The sequence below is a fragment of the Zonotrichia albicollis genome, chromosome 10, assembly GCF_047830755.1.
Source record: "Zonotrichia albicollis isolate bZonAlb1 chromosome 10, bZonAlb1.hap1, whole genome shotgun sequence".
NCBI lineage: Eukaryota > Metazoa > Chordata > Aves > Passeriformes > Passerellidae > Zonotrichia > Zonotrichia albicollis.
Window position 1 is genome coordinate 1,100,035 of NC_133828.1, and position 17,314 is coordinate 1,117,348.

General features: G+C 50.3%; 1 long non-coding RNA gene across 1 annotated transcript in view; it reads left to right on the top strand.

Moving 5' to 3' along the window:
• Nucleotides 1-378: 378 nt before the first annotated feature.
• The window catches only part of LOC141730403 (uncharacterized), a 40,887-nt gene continuing 23,951 nt past the window's right edge, over nucleotides 379-17,314 (top strand). The window contains exons 1-3 of the long non-coding RNA XR_012581857.1: nucleotides 379-740; nucleotides 1,993-2,204; nucleotides 16,265-16,423. This is a non-coding gene — a long non-coding RNA (uncharacterized LOC141730403). The remainder of the gene's footprint in view (nucleotides 741-1,992; nucleotides 2,205-16,264; nucleotides 16,424-17,314) is intronic.

Sequence of the window (17,314 nt, forward strand, 5' to 3'; positions counted from 1 at the left end):
TGGGAGGTTCCAAGCTGGCTGCTGGCTTAGGCAGAGCAGCAGGGCCTGAACCACATTTTATAAAGCCTTTCTTTTATGGTATCTGTACTTGTGTGCAACTTGGGATAACCACAAACTTCCCTTATCTGTTTCTATTCCTTCTGGATCCATCCAAACACAAATTCCCCTGGGAGCTGGCAGTGTTTCCAACTTCCAGAATAGCTGAATTATTCTGAAATGTTTTGATATTTGAAGTATTTTGAATGCTCAGAATATTTTGATTTTAAGTATTTTTGATGCTTGAAATATTTTTGATGCTTGAAATATTTTCTTGTTTGAAATATTTTGGTGTTGAACCAAAAAATCTGATTATAAATTTCCTTCCTTTCTTTCAGGGCGTTGAGTTCCGACAGTGACAATCCAGGTTGGAAATTGGATCCAATATTTTATCCATCCACTGAGAAAATAAAGTGAGATTTGGGGATGTCCTGGAGTGATAGGAATGGTCCCTGGATTTTTTTCAGCCCTGGATGTGAAACACCAGATCAGAACCCCTCTGAGGCTGTAGGAAATCTGATTTCCCGGAGGGATGAGTGATCTCCAGGGATGTTTGAACCTGGATTTCCAGGTGTGGGGATGAAGGATGCCCGGGTCCCTCCTCCTCCGTTGGAGAGGGCGGCTGGAAAAGGGATCTCGAACATCTCCCTGGCCAGAGGCACCCGCAGCACCTTCGGGATGAACTTCTGGAGCCTCGGGAAGGGGTATCAGCACAGAATTCCTGCCTTTTCCCCAATTCCCCACAAAACTACCCTGCAACACCACCTAGTGCTGCCGGGCCGCGCGGCGGGGCAGACCCCGGTCCCAAATCCCGCTGGGAAAGGCTCGGGGGAAGAATTCCCTGGAAAATGGATGGGAATTCCAATTTCCATCCCAAAATCCCGCTGGGAAAGGCTCCGGGGGATGGAATTCCCTCGGGAATGGGTGGGAGCTGCCAGCCGGGAACACCGGGATAGGGAAAGCTGGGAGCTCCCGGGGCTGGCTGTGCCCTGGGGACCCGGGAAAGGAATATTATTATTATTATTATTATTATTATTATTATTATTATTATTATTATTATTATTATTATTATTAATTATTTTATTATTATTATTATTATCATTAGTAGTAGTATCATGCAATGATTCTTATTATTGATCATTATAATACTGATATACTATTGTATTATATTTATATTATAGATGCATTTTATATCTATATTATATATAAATATATAATGCATAAATGCATACAATATCTATATTATATACAAATATATAATGTATAAATTATTCTTGGATAAACTTTTATGTTAATAACAGCAATAATAATTTTTACATACAATTAAATATAATGTATACAATATTTATTATATATAAATATATAATGCATAAAAGATTGTTGGATAAACTTTTATGTTAATAATAATAACAGCAATAACAATAATTTTTACGTACCACTATATATAATGTACATAATCTCTATATGAGATAAAGATATATAATGTATAAATTATTATTGGATAATTTTTATGTTAACAGCAATAATAATATTTGTTCTATACCATTTTATATCATGTATATCACATCTAAATGATATATAAATATATAATGTATAAATTATTATTGTATACATTTTTGTGTTAATAATAATTACAGCAATAATAATAATTATGAGATATGGAAAGTTGGCTTTGTTTTCAATGCTAAAAATATCAATATCACTTGAAGGATCCTGCAGGAGCAGAATCTAAACAGGACTGGGATTGGGAAGGGATAAAATCAAGTGTTGGATTTTTAGATAAGTTGCATTTTTAAGGTGAGTGTAATGTTTTAGGTGAGGTGTATTTTTTAATACACCTCACATAAGGATTTACACCCTAGGAAAAATTTGGGGGTTTTTTGGTGTGAGTGCATTTCTTTAATTTTTTTTTTTAGGCTAAGTTCATTTCCTTAGGCTATGTCTATTTTTTTTCAGGTAAATGCATTTTTAAGGATAAATTGGTTTACCAAGGAGAGTGCCCTTGTTCAGGGTCAGACTAAATTTGCAGGAAAGTTTTGCAAGCACCTCCTGCTTCCAATTCCAACCCACAAAGGGGAAAAAGAAGAGAAAAAGGAATAAAAAACTGGCCCCACACAGGGGCTGAAAAATGAATCCCAGGATCCCTGAGGCTGGAAGAGTGCTCGAAGGTAACAGAGTCCCAGCTGTGCCCATGCCCTGAGTGCCACCTCCAGAATTGCTGGGACACCCCCAGGGATGGGCACTGCAAACCTCCCTGGGCAGCTCCAGTCCCTGAGCCCCCTTTGCATGGGGAAATTCCTGCTGGGCCCACCCTGAGCTGCCCTGGGCCGGCCTGAGGCCGCTCCCTCTGCTCCTGTCCCTGTTCCTGGGATGATCCCAAATCCCCCCGGCTGTCCCCCTTGTTCAGAGCCACAGGGTCCCCCTGGTCCCCTTCTCTCCAGGATCTCTCCCCTGTCCCTGCAGGAAGGAGCTCCCCAGGCACCCCCAGGCTCTGGGGTTTGCTCTCTGAGCCTGGCCCTGACAGCTCTGTCACAAGGGACAGACAGCAGCCCTGATTCGAGCTGAAGCCTCCTCTCTGATGGCAGCAGGCTCCAAAGCAGATGCTGATCATCAAGACAATCAAATCAAGCTGCTGAGATGTGAGCCTGTGGGACGGGCAGACACGTTGGGCTGTGTGAGCAGCCCTGGCATTTATTGCACTCACTCCAGGCTGCCCGGCCTCCACAACCTTTTCCACACAGATTATTTTGGGGCTGGGCAAAATCGCTGCGAAGAGAGAGGCTGCTGCTCTGGGAGGGCCTGAGCCAGCCCTGAGCTGCTTTAATCTGCTCTGACAGATTGCACTCAGCAGCTGCCTCCCAACTGCTGGGGACAAATGATGCTCCCAAAGTGGCCAAAGTGTCCATGGGCTGTCCCTGGAGTGTCCCTGGGCCAGACTCTGTGCAATGAACCGGCAAATTCTGGGGAAAAAACCCACGTTCCAGGAGATCAGGAATGTCCATCACACCTGTAGCTGGGAAAAACCCAGCCAAAAATGGTTGGCTGTGTCCCAGGCCAGCCTGGATGGGCTTGGAGCAGCCTGGGACAGTGGGAGATGCCCCAGCCCATGGCAGCGGTGGGATGGGATGGACTTTCAGCCTTCCAACCCAAAGATTTTAGCATTCTGTTATTCTTATCCTTGGATTATTTTTTAAAACATTTTAAGGTGGGTTTAGGAGAGTCCAAACCATTCGCCGTTACCAGATGGACTTTGTGGCTGGACCTCAAAACTTCCTGTGCCTGTCAGGGATCTCCAGGAATGAGAGATCAAAGCACAGCACTGAGGGTTTGCAGCTCTTCCTATAACAGAAAAAATTCCTGTACCTGGCAGAGATTCTGGGAATGGCAGAGGGAATCCCAAACCCCAGCCCTGGGATCTGTCAGGGATTGTAGGAATGGGAAAGGGAATCCCAAATCCCAGCCCTGGGATCTGTCAGGGATTGTAGGAATGGGAAAGGGAATCTGAAATCCCAGCCCTGGGATCTGTCAGGGATTCTGGGAATGGGAAAGGAAATCCCAAATCCCAGCCCTGGGATCTGTCAGGGATTCTGGGAATGGCAGAGGAAATCCCAAATCCCAGCCCTGAGGATCTGTCAGGGATTCTGGGAATAGCAGAGAGAATCCCAAACCCCAGCCCTGGGATCTGTTAGGAATTGCAGGAATGGGAGAGGGAATCCCAAATCCCAGCCCTGAGATCTGTCAGGGATTCTGGGAATGGGAAAGGAAATCCCAAATCCCAGCCCTGGGATCTGTCAGGGATTCTGGGAATGGCAGAGAGAATCCCAAATCCCAGCCCTGGGATCTGTCAGGGATTCTGGGAATGGGAAAGGAAATCCCAAATCCCAGCCCTGGGATCTGTCAGGGATTGCAGGAATGGCAAAGGAAATCCCAAATCCCAGCCCTGAGGATCTGCAGCTGCCCAGGTGGGGCTGACCCGGTCAGGGTGGGGCTGACCCAGCCCAGGTGGTTCTTATCCCTATTTTTATTTTTTTTTAAACATTCCTGGGCAGGGAATTTGCTGGGAGTTGTGTCCTTGGTGCTCGGTAAGCCTTTCCTAAACTGGGTCTGAAGCTGGGAATGGGAAAGGGAATGGGAATGGTTCTGGAGCTGGTGGTTTGGAACTCTGCTCTGGCTCTGGAAGTACTCCTGCATTCAGTGGCACTTGTGTCTTGCTGTTATTTACTCTCTGAAGGGAAACTGCTCGTTTGGGTTTTATTTTTAGTGAAGTTTGGGATAATTTGTCCCAAAAGTGTGAACTGAGTGCACACAGGAGGTCTGGACTGAGCAGGGGCAGTGCTGTGAGTCCCTGTTTGGGCCACAAAATGGAAGGAGTTGGATGATTTTTTACATTTATTACTGCTTCAGATAAATTGCAGAGTAGCCAAGTAATCAAAAAATCCCACATTTTTATTAAGGTAAAAAACCAGGAGTTTCATTAGGGGGAGGAGGGTATGCTGGGTTTTCTTCCTTTTTTTGTTAGTGATTTTGTTTTGCTTTGTTTTTTGTTTGTTTGATTGTTTTGGGTTTTGAGGGTTTTTCCCCCTCTCCAAAGTCTTTCCTTGAATTGTGGTTGAACCTGAAACGACAACCCCAAACCTGCAGCTGCCTTCACTTGCAGCCCTTCAGCTGAAGTCAAACCACATCTCTGCTCTTTGGCACCTCTGCAGTCACAGGCTCAGATAAAACTGAACACCCTCAGTGATTTGAGATGAGCTGGCAGGAAAGGTTTATTTAAATTAATTATTATTAATTAAATAAATAAGCCAACCATCCTCTGGCTGCGGACAGTGAGCTTGGAGCTGGAGTTTGCTGGGAAACACAGAAAGGGAGATGGGGCTGAACTGCAGGATTGCTTTTGAAGTTTTAGATGATTTGCTTTAAGGCATTTACAGCATGGTGGGGCAAGAGCTGATAGGTCAAAAATGCTTATAGTGTCCTGTAATTAGGAAATATTTGGTTTCTGATTGTGATGGTGTGAATTACAACATCTGTATTGTCCCCCCCTTCTCATGAGACTGGAAATGGAGTAAAAGTTTTTAAAACACCTAGGCAGTCACTGCATTTTTCTGGTTTATCCCCATTTCTAATTCATTTCTAGGCTCTGAAAATGGGCTCAAGCACTGACCCTCAATGTCTCAATACCACCCCCAAATATTCTAGAAAAAAAACCAGCTGGAAATAATTGTTATAATTTCTAATTCTGTGATTTTGTGAATGATGCAGCTGCACTGCCTGGCGCTGTCTGGAAGGGTTGGAATTTGGGATGGAATGTTGTGCCCTTTTGGGATGGAATATTGTGACTTTTGGGATGGAATCCTGTGCCCTTTTGGGACTGTCTGTGTCCAGGTGGGACCATCCCCAGTGCCCTTTTTTGTCCATCCCCGAGGCCTTTTTGGGGCCATCCCTGCTCCTATTTGGGACCATCCTCTGGGGCCCTTTTGGGCCCATTTCTGGCTCCATTTTGAGACCATTCCCAGGCCCTTTTGGGAGCATCCTCGGTTCCCTTTTGGGACCGTCCCTGCTCCCATTTGGGATCATCCCAGCCCGGGTTCTGCTGCAGCTCCCGATCCAGCTCGGGGGGATAAATGAGGAGCTGGAGGAGCGGCTGCCGCTGATGAGGGCCAGCTCCGCGGGAATGTTAATTGCTGTAATTGGCTCGCGGTTGCCATGGCGATGGCAGGGCGCTCCGCCGGGGCTGCCACGGGCGAGGGGGGTTTGTTCCCTGCATCCTCCCTGGATCCTCATTCCTGGAAAAAAATAAAAATCCCCACGTCCCTGCGACTCGTGCCTGGATCTGGGGATGCGCTGCCTGTGGCAAGACACGGATAGTCCATGGATATTCCATGGATATCCCAGAGATATTCCATGGATATTTTATGGATATTCCAGAGATATCCCATGGATATTCCATAGATATCCCATGGATATTCCGGGTGTATTCATTGCCGTGGGTGATCCTCTGCTGTGCCTCTGTACGTCCTCTCTCCAAGGGCTCCCAAAAATGGCACTGGTGAAGGGTGGTGGAATTTAATTGACATCTGTAGGAATAATTTCCCGGCTGATCCAGATGGGATTTGGGATTTTTAGGAGCTAGCAGCAACCACATTCCTGGAATAAGGAATTGCAAGCTGCACAGAGGATCCACCCCTGCCTTCCTCAGGGTTTATTTTTGGAGGATCCCAGCTCAGGTATTCCTGTTGTGGAGGAGCCTTCAGGAATTTCAAGCTTTTACACTGAAAGGACAATTTTGGGAAGTTCTCGAGGATGTGTCACTTTTCCTAAGTGAGGATTCCTCTGTCCAATCCCCCATTTCCTCCCTTAGTCCCCCCCTATTATTTTGAAGCAGAACAAAGTTTCTAACGGAGAGCAGAGAGCTGCCAGAGGCCCTTCCACATTTCCAGTGACAATAATTCCCTGCCCAGCTCAGCCGGGATCAATCCATCCGTGGCCATTCCTTCCCTGCAGCCCAGAGCAAGTGGGGGAGTTAAAAATAAATTATTTGGGAAGGTCTGAGCAAAGCTGGGCATGGCTGAGGTGCCCCTGCCTGGCGCAGAAGGAGAATTTGGATGTGCAGCATTCCTGGAGCTCAGGGATCACAGCTGATCCATTTGTGACCAGGAAAGCCCATCAATAATTCCCGTGCAGGAAGGATCCTTTCTCCCCTCCTTTTCCAGGATTTCCAGGGTGATGTGCTGGATCCAGCCCCGCTCCCTTTTCCCTCCCTGGCTCGCAGGGAAGCTTTGGCCAGCGGGGAGAGCCACGGGCCCGGCTAATCACAGTCCCAGCCGCGGCAATTCCTTGGAAAATCAGGAAAATCAGGGAAGGGTCACTGGAGCAGGAGCAGTTGTTCTGCCCTTTCTGAGCTGTTCGGGGCTGTTGTGGCTGGGATTGGGGTCGGGATCCCGCAGGAGCAGCCCTGGCCTGGCACAGCCCTCCCTGAGAGGTTGTTTATTCTCCATAAACAACCCAATTTTTATTTTCCGATTTTAAAGAGCAGGGGCTGGGGTGGTTTGAAGGGCACTGGATCGTTTTCCCTGCAGGCAGAGCGCCAGCCATGCTGGGAAAGGGGAAAAGTTCTGTTGGGGCTGTGTTGCCCAGCCAGGGTTAAATCCTCGCGGATCCTCTGGAACAGAAAGCGAAACCTCGAGCTCGGGGTGGATCCCGGTTGTGATGGGAATGCAGGTCCAGGAGCAGCGAGGGATGGCGGGTTGGTCCTTCCCAGGGTTGGTTATTCCGGGATTGGTCCTTCCCGGGGTTGCTCATTCCCGGGGTTGCTCATTCCGGGGTTGGTTATCCCCCGGGGTTGGTTATTCCGGGGGTGGATTATTCCCGGAGTGGGTTATCCCGGGGTTGGTTATCCCCCGGGGTTGGCCATTCCCGGGGTTGGTTATTCTGGGGTTGGTTATCCCCCGGGTTGGCCATGCCCGGGGGTGGGTTATTCCGGGGGTGGGTTATTCCGGGGGTGGGTTATTCCGGGGGTGGGTTATTCCCGGGGTTGGTTATCCCCCGGGTTGGCCATGCCCGGGGTTGGTTATCCCCCGGGGTTGGCCATTCCGGGGGTGGGTTATTCCGGAGGTGGGTTATTCCCGGGGTTGGCCATTCCAGGGGTTGGTTATTCCTGGGTTGGTTATTCCCGCAGGGATCCCGCAGAGGCAGCGCCGTGCGGGGCTGGAGCAGCTCCTGCCGCCCCTTCCCGGCCTGCCACCCTGCTCTGAGTGTTCAAATTAATGACTGAAAGAAGGAATTTAGGCAGAGATTTCCGTTTGAAGTCTCCCTCGCCGTGCCGAGCTCTGCAGGGACATTCCCATCACAAAAAAGCATCCCTGGAAGAGGCACCTTTATTTCTCCTGGCAGCGCAGTTGTTAGCCCAGTGACAATCTCCTTTTGCCGTTCTGCTCTTAGACAGTGACAATAAATCCGAGCTCCGGGGCTTTTCCTCCGATGATTCCTCCCGAATCCGGGCTGGATCTGCTCCCCGTGCCAGGAGCTCGGCTCTAGCCCGGGTTTTCCTTCACGGGAGCAGCCTCGGGCAGGAATTTCTCTCTCCCCGCTCCAGCCTCATCATTCCTAAGTTTATTCCAAAGATTTAACTCCGCGCTGTCCCCCGTCCCGTTCACCAGCTGCAAGCGGCGGTGCTGCGGGATCAGATCCCAAATTCCAGCCCAAAACACACAAAGGAAAGAAAACCCATCCCAAAGGAATGCCCAGCCTGGGGAAAGCCGGGAACGCGGCTGAGCAGCTCCGGGATGGAGGGAAGGGGACAGAGCCTTGATTTAAAATCCCTGTGAAACCGCAGGGGTGGGGTGCCGAGAGGCTTTGGGAGCGTTGTGTGCTCGGGAATATTTGTGTGTTTTCGCTTTGGGAAAGGAGGGATTGGTGCCGCTGCTGCCGAATTCCCGCTGGAAGCAGCGGGATCAGCGCGGGGCTCCCCGAGCCCAGCCGGGAAGGCATCCCTGTGTAATTGGGACTTTTTGTTTTGTTTTCTCCAAGGAAATAATCTCCCTGATTGTTCCGGGAGGGCAGGAAAAGGGTGGTGGTGGCAGCGGTGGGAACAAAGCTGGAATGGGATTCATCCTCCCGGGAAAAGGGGCTCAGCCCGCCGGGCTGGGTGCTCTCCTGAAAGAATTCTTTTTTTTTTTCTTTTTTTTTTTTTCTTTATTATTAATAGAAATGCCAGTTAATTTGATTTATAATCCGGAGTGTTAATGGAAGAGAATCGTAAAGCAGCCAGCTCGGGGAGCTCGCCGTGCAGCTCCTCTTTAATTAGCCCCGAGCTGCCGGACAATTCCGAGCCCCAAAGCCCCGAAAATCCAACCCCGCTCTGTCCAGCACCCAAATCAAACTTTTCCTTCCCGACGATCAGAACAGAACCCTCTGTTGTGGCGGGTTCGGTTTGTTTGGTAGGTTTTGTTATTTTTTTCCCCGGTAATTTTATTTTCTCTCCAGCACGGCGGCTGCCAGAAGCCAGCAATGAGCAATGTTTGAAGGGGCAAAAGCGCTGGCTGTAAATGTGCACAATATTCCACATTATATACATGTCATTCCTGAGCACTGTTGGAACGAGGCAGTGTCAAATCTGGATGACAGATTGAGGTGAAAGCTGGGAAGGGAGAGCCTGGGAAGGAACAGCCCTGACTGAGGCAGGCACCCTATAGAATTTATCCTGCAGGCTATGAGGAACCGGTTCCACCGCGGAGAGCGGCGCAGGAGGGATAATTGTCACTAATTTGGGGCTGGGCAGCCGCCGGTCTCACAATGCCACCTAGTGCTGCTGGCCGAGGCCCCAGAGCCTGACCCCGAAATCGGGACCTGGCCACGGGTCCCTAAATCCCAAACCTGACCCCAAAACTGGGACCTGGCCACGGGTCCCCAGAGCCCAAATCTGACCCCAAAACCGAGACCTGGCCACGGGTCCCTAAATCCCAAACCTGACCCCAAAACTGGGACCTGGCCACGGGTCTCCAGAGCCCAAATCTGACCCCAAAAGCGGGACCTGGCCACGGGTCCCCAAAACCCGGCCTGACCCCGAAATCAGGACCTGTCCGCGGGTCCCCAAATCCCAAACCCGACCTCAAAATGAGATTTAACCCCTGATCCCCAAAGCTCGGCCCCGACCCCAAAACCGGGACCTGGCCACGGGTCCCCAGAGCCCAAACCCGACCCCGAAATCAGGACCTGATCCCAGAACCCAGCCCGATCCCAAAATTGGGGTCTGGCCCCGGGTCTCCAAATTCCAAACCCGACCCCAAAATAGGGGCCTGGCCCCGGGTCTCCAAATTCCAAACCCGACCCCAAAATAGGATTTGACCCTGGGTCCCCAAAGCCTGGCCCCAACCCCAAAATGGGGTCTGACACTGGGTCCCCAATTCCCAGCCCTGACCCCAAAATCGGGATGTGTCCCCAGAGTCCAACCCCGACCCCAAAATCGGGACCTAACCCCCGGTCCCCAAATCCCAGTTCCAACCCCAAAATCAGGACCTGTCCCCAGAACCCGGCCTGACCCCAAAATTGGGACCTGGCCCCGGGTCCCCAAATCCAAAACCCGACCCCAAAATTGGGACCTGGCCCTGGGTCCACAAATCCCAACTTCGACCTCAAAATCGGGACCTGTCCCCAAATCCCAACCACAACCCCAAAACCGGGACCTGTCCCAAAATCCCAGCCCCGACCCCAAACTGGGATCTGCCCCCGCCTGCCTTTCCTGAGCTGGAAAAGAAAACTCCCCCGCACGGAGTTGTTGAAAATCTGCTTTTGGGGGGTTCCCATGGGAAGGTCGTGCCCCCAGGGCCGGGCATGGGTGGGATCGTGGCTGCCCGGGGCTGGGAGGCTCCAAAGGAGGGATAACGATGGAATGAGGGCTCAGGTGCCATTGGGGTGGCTGCTCCCCTTGCTTTGGGGCTGGCAGGAAGGAATTACCACAGGAGTAAGCAAAGGCAAGCTGCAACCTGAGAGCTGCACAGGGCTGGGCATCCAAGGTTTATATTTCTCATTATTTTTAAAAATTAGCTTAGATTATCTGATTTTTTTTTTAATTTATTTGCTCCCACTCAGTGCTGGAAACTTTCTGATAAAGCATCCAGGCTGCACAGAGCTGGAAACCAGCAATGAGCTCCCGTGGGAGATGGAGAGGCTCCTGTGCCTCCAAGGAGGAGCATCAACACCATCCCTGGGGCAGTAAATTCCAGGGGAACATTCCCAAAGTGAATCTGGGTGCAGGTGGGAGCCAGGATCTGACATCCCGGCCTCCAGGGCCAACCATGTCCTTTTTCTGGGGTGGATTTTGGGAGCAGAGTGGAAACTCCGAGCTTTCAGTCATTTTTTAATTTTCAGTTTTTAACAGAAGTCGTGATTCTCAAATGCCTTGAAAATCTGGGAAACAACTTTGGATTTGTTTTGGTTTTTCAGTGGTAGTTTTTTTGGTTGGGTTTTTTTTTGGTTGGTGTTTTTTTGGTTTTTTTGGGTTTTTTTGGGTTTGTTGTTGTTGGGGTTTTTTGCCTAAATCTGTAGCATCTGAAGCAAATATTCCATCAGAAATACATCATGGATCTCAGGAAGGGTTTTACACTCCAATACTTTTCCATATGGAGGAATCAGGGAAATTTATTTGGGATTATTTTTTTGGTGCTGTTTCCCTTTCCCTGCGCATTTTGGGCCTGGGACACAAATCCAGGGATGCTCCAGGGTTTGGGGGCAGAGCTGGGCAGCTCGGAGGGTTTTCCTGGGAAACCTGCCTGGCTTTTGTCAGAAGGAGCAACAAAAAACCAGCAGGTCCTTGCAGCGTGGTTCTATCGCTCCCAGCTGGCAAAAAGGACCCATTTAAAAAATAATAATTAAAAATCTGAGGAGCCCTGTGAGGAGCAGCCGTTCCCGAGCTCTCTAGAGCTCCTGCTGCCCGTGTGTGCTGCCGAGCTCCAGCAGGGGAAATTGGGAACTGTTCACAATTGGGGCACTGGGTTCAAAGGGATGTTCCTGGCAGGAATGAATCCTGGTGCTCTGGATACATCCCAGGCTGTCTGGGGGGCCCCGGAGAAATTTTAGCTTGGAGGAGCTGGGAACAGCCGGAAATCAGGGGTCGTGTTGTTATTTTTTATTAATTTGTGGAGACATCCAGAGGTGCTGCTTCCTCAGAGAGGGAAGGATGATCAAATCCTGGAATGGTTTGGGGTGGAAGGGACAGGAAGGATCATCCCACCCCACCCTGCCATGGCAGGGACATTTCCACTGTCCCAGGATGTGCCAGCCTGACCTGGGCACTGCCCGGGATCCAGGGCAGCCACAGCTGCTCTGGGAATCTGTGCCAGGGCCTCACTGCCCACACAGGGAAGGATTCCTTCCCAATATCCTGATATCCCATCCATCCCCGTGGATCTGGGAATTTACTGATCCCTGCAGGTCTGGGAATTCACTGATTCCTGGGGACTTGTGAATTCACTGATTCCTGGGGATCCGTTAATTTCCTGACTGCTGGGATCCATGAACTCACTGATTCCTGCAGATCAGTGAATTCCCTGATTCCTGGGATCCATGGATTCACTGATCCCTGGGGATCCATGAATTTATTGATCCCTGTGGACCCATGGATTCACTGATCCCTAGGATCCATTAATTTATTGATTCCTGGTGATCCATGGATTCACTGATCCCTGGGGATCCATGAATTTAGTGATCCCTGTGGATCCATGGATTCACTGATCCCTGGGATCCGTGAATTTATTGATTCCTGGGGATTTGTGAATTCACTGATTGCTGGGATCCATGGATTCCGTTTGCAGATCCAGGTCTCGGCACTGGGCAATTCCTTCCTTTGGGATCAGAGTGATGCCCAGCACTGGGATCAGCACACAGGGTGTGCTGGGGAGGCTGCTGTGGGACTGGGGTGGGCGCTTCCCATGGGATATCTGCCCCCATCCCGGGATATCTGCCCCCATCCCGGGATATCTGCCCCCATCCCGGGATCCTGCCCCCATCAAGCGTTATTGAACTCTGGGGAGCAGCCCCGCTTTTCCCCACAGGGATATCTCTTCCTGGCCTCCATGAATTCCCATAAAAGCGATCCTGAAGGACGCTGGGGCTGGAGGGAGCGGGGCTGAGCCTGAGCCCGCATTCCTGGGGCTGCAGCTCCATCTACCAGCGGCTCCGGGAACGGCCTGGGATGCGGGATATGGGATGTGGGATGCGGGACGCGGGAGATGGGATGTGGGATGAGTGATATAGGATATGGGATGAGGGATGTGGAATGTAGGATATGGGATATGAGATGTGGAATGCAGAATATGGGATGCGGGATATGAGATGTGGGATATGGGATGCAGGATGTGGGATACGGGGTGCGGGATAGGAGATATGAGATATGGGATAAGGAATGTGAGATGTGGGATGAGAGACGTAGGATATGGGTAATGGGATGTGGAATATGGGATAGGAGATGTGGGATGAGTGATAGGATATGGGATGGGGGATGTGGAATGCAGGATATTAGACGTGGGATATGGGATGCAGGATATAGGATACAGGATATAAGATGCAGGATATGGGATGTGAAATATGGATAGGGCATGTGGGAGGCGGGATATGGGATATGGCATGCAAAATGCATGTAGGATATGGGATGTCGCATGTGGGATATGGGATGCAGGATATAGGATACAGGATATGAGATGCAGGATATGGGATGTGGAATGCAGGATGCGGTATATAGGATACAGGATATGGGATGTGAAATATGGATAAGGGCATGTGGGATGTGGGATGCAGGATATGGGATATGGCATGCAGAATGCATGTAGGATATGGGATGTCGCATGTGGGATATGGGATGCAGGATATAGGATACAGGATATGAGATGCAGGATATGGGATGCAGGATATGGGATATGGCATGCAGAATGCATGTAGGATATGGGATGTCGCATGTGGGATATGGGATGCAGGATATGGGATACAGCCTGGCCACCCCAGCGCGCCTCCACCTCCATCCTCCTCCCTGCAGAGCTCATCACCCACCTCTCTGTGACCACAAACACCTCGAATTAATCGAGATCTCCTTCCTTTAGCCCTTTTCCAGCTCCATCCCCGTTCTCTGGTGCACCAGGCTGTGCTGGGCAGGACCGAGCCCTGGACCTTTGCTAAGGAATTTCGGAAGGATTTTCCTCCCGCCTGTGGGAAGAGGCGCTCAAAGCCCTTTTCCTGCCCATCACAAGTGTCAAGTGTTGGCTGTCTCTAGTGATGCAATTAACGCCCCTAATTAGGGGCAGGAGCGGATCCCCAGCGGACCAAGGGGGATAACAAAGCCCTGAATTTCTGGGGGGCTGAAGGACAGCCTGACCCGGCTGAGCTCGGCGCTCCTTGTCCCCTTTGGAATAAGGCCGGCTCGGGGAGGCACTGCCATCCTCTGTACACCGAATTTCAGCCAAATACCCCCTCGTTATCCGCTCGGTGCCTTTGTCGGGGGCAGCTGATTGCAGCTCGCTCGTTAATTGACGTTGATTAGCAGAGTTTGATAGCACGGGCACCTTTCTGCTGCTGCTGGGGCTCGCTGGTTCCAGCGAGCGCCGCCAATGTGGGGAAATGCTTCCCTCTAGTGCTGCTGGCCGGGCTGTGTCTGGAATTGAACATTCCATCTTTGCCAAGGCGCAGGGCTCGATTTGGGGCGTTTTGGGGTGATTTGGAGGGTGCTGGGTGGGGCTGCGGATTCCCTGGCCGGGCTGGGGCTCCTTGGAGCGAACCCCTCGCCCTGCAGGGATGGGCAGTGAGGGATGCTCGGGGGAGACTCCCCAAAATTAACTGCCCCAAAATTAACAGGCAGGGGAAACCTGGGCTGTGGGAATCGCTGTTCTGCTCCAGATGAGCTTTGTGGGAATCCACAAAATCAGAGGGTTTGGGAAAGCTGCAAAAGGCAGGCCTCAGAGACAGCAGAACTGTGATTGGAGCCAAGCAGCAGCCATGAGATCGGTCAGCAGTAAAAATTATGTAAAATGTAGAAAAGCAAGGGCAAATAGAACAATGGTCTGTGTATTAACGCTTGTCTAGAATAACTCTCTAAGCTGCAGAAAAGTTTACCTAGCAAGATATTAGGAAGATTAAGGCTTAATACTGGAGCTCTGTGCATTGTGTTTGAAGGCTCACAAGCAGGTATTGTATTGGAAATAATCAAGCATTGTTTAACCAAGGGTACCTGTGCTTATAGTGGTTGGATGGAACTGCTGTCAATGTGCTTTTGCTTTGTGTGATTGGTCAAAAAACTTATGAAGTGAGTTGTGACATTGAGTTCTGGGTCTGCTGCCTGGGATGTGAGCTGGTGGCATCTTCCCATTGTCATCACCATGTAATGAGGCTGATGCTGGAAAATAAACCAGCTCAAGGCACGTTCCCAGCAGTCCCGTCCCGTTTGTGATTTGTACAGAGCCCCCAACCATTGATGAGTTTCTCCTTGGGGACACAGGGCTGGCCCTGGGGCTGGGGGCTCCTGCTGCCCCTGGGAGTGGAGCCCACCCAGGGCTGCTCTTGGAGGGAAACTGAGCTCTCCCGAATTTCCACCCAGTTCTGGATGGAAACAACCCCTAAAAACCCAGCCCAGGGCTGGGCCTGACCCCCTTGAGGTGGTGCTGAACATCCCCACCTGGGGCTGCTCCCAAACCTCCCCAAAATGCTGAAATTCATGTGGGAATTGGGAAAAACAGCAAAGGAGATGCTCATGGATGGCTGCAGAGTGAAGGTTTCCTGCCATTAATTCCCAAAGTTATTCCTCATACAGCATGAAAAGCTCTGCTCTGGCAGCACTCTACTGAAGTGTCTCAAATGTGCATTTAATTTGGATTTAATAACACCATTTTTCCCTCAGAAAACTCCGTCAATTATTGAAAGCATTTCTTGAGGTTTAGCAATTATTTAAGAGGTACATTTACAGTAAAGTAATTAACTCAAATGGCATCGTTGTGGAAATGGTGTATTTCAAACAAATTTCAATATTTGTTCGCCAGAGAAAATATTTTCTCCTGCTCTAATTTGATCATCTCCCAGGCATTGTCTGGAAAAGTTTTTGGTCTCATTCAGCAGCTTGCTGGGGAGTTTTGATAGGGATGTGATAACAGGAAATTGCTTTAAAGGGGGGAATGGCTCCAGCTGTGTCCAGCCACTCAGGGATTCTTCCTAAGCTGCTTGTTGGGTTCTCCTTAGAGAAAAAAAATCAATTATAGGAGAAAGTCACGGGTTCTCAGATTGTTTTGGGTTGGAAGGATTTTAAATCCCAGCCCAGCCCAGCCCAGCCACGGCAGGGACACCTCCCACTGTCCCAGGCTGCTCCCCGCCCCAATATCCAACCTGGTCTGGGACATTTCCAGCGATCCAGGGGCAGCCACAGCTGCTCTCGGAATTTCCAGCCAGGAATTCCCAATTCCCAATGTCCCATCCAGCCCTGCCCTCTTCTCTCCCCTGGGCAGCAATTTCCTTTCCCCGGGGAAAAGAAACAAACCCTTGGATTTGTTTAATCCCAGTAAGAACCCTTGGAGACCCCAGGGAGCAGCACAGGAGGGAGAAACCCCTGGGAAAGCAGCCATGGAGTGACCTGTGAGGGACATTAAAGTGATCCCACTCCAACATGGGGCAGGGACATCCCTATGTTTGTGATTATTCCTCAGATATTCCTGAATTAACTCCTCATTTCTCCTCCTCCTGCTGTCCTCACTCTCAGGCATCTTCTGCTCACTTAGAAGAAACAGAATTAAATGGGTGCCCAAGACATTGTCACCAAGACAGCCTGGGACTGCACGGCTGGGGATGCTGAGCTCCCTGCTGCAATGTGAAGGCAAGCCCTGAGCTGCAGCTGCAGTGACACAGCCCCAGAGCTCAGGTGAGTGCTGGGATGAGCAGGTGAGGAAACTCAGCATTGCCTCTGGAATGGGGGCTGGGGTGGCCCAGGTGGAAATCACAATGAATGTGTGCCCAGGGATTGCCAGGATAACAAAAACCTGGGATTAGACTTGCAGGAGCCCCCTGCCAGAGACCACAAAGAGTTCCTGATCCATGGAAGGTGGTGTGTTGGAGTTCTGGTTGCTGAGAATTTCAGGCTTTCTGTGCTGGAAATTTCAGATTTCTGTGCTGGCAGGCACTGACCCCCAGGAGAACACTGCATTGACCTGAGGCTGGGGAGAAGCTTCCAGAATGGAATGGTGGAACTGGGATTGTGGGTGTGGAGTTGGATAGAAGTGTGTGATAGCACAGGGGGGAAACTCAGAGTTTAAGGGTTTAGAATATGGTAATGTATATAGAGCAAGGTGGAGGGTTTGGGGTGGAGGCTGGTCCTTCTTCTTCACCTTCTCCTTTTCTTCACCTTCTTATTTTCCTTCTTCACCTTCTTCTTCTCTTTCTTCTTCACCTTCTCCTTCTTCTTCACCTTCCTCTCCATGGGTTTGGGTGTTTTTGTGTAATTAATAACCAAGAACCAGCAGTGATGAATGCAGGGCAGTGGGACAGCACAGAGAAGCCCTGGGGGCTGAGCCCACCCAGCACCCCAGCCTGGGAATCTCCTGCCCTTGGCCAAAAATGTGGCAAAACTCTGGGATTGGCTTTGTCCAGCTCTGGAATTGGCTTTGTCCAGCTCTGGCACTGGTTTTATCTAGCTCTGGGATTGCCTTTGTCCAGCTCTGGCACTGGTTTTATCTAGCTCTGGGATTGCCTTTGTCCAGCTCTGGCTTTGGCTTTGGCTCTGTCCAGCTCAGGATTGGATTTGTCCAGCCCTGGC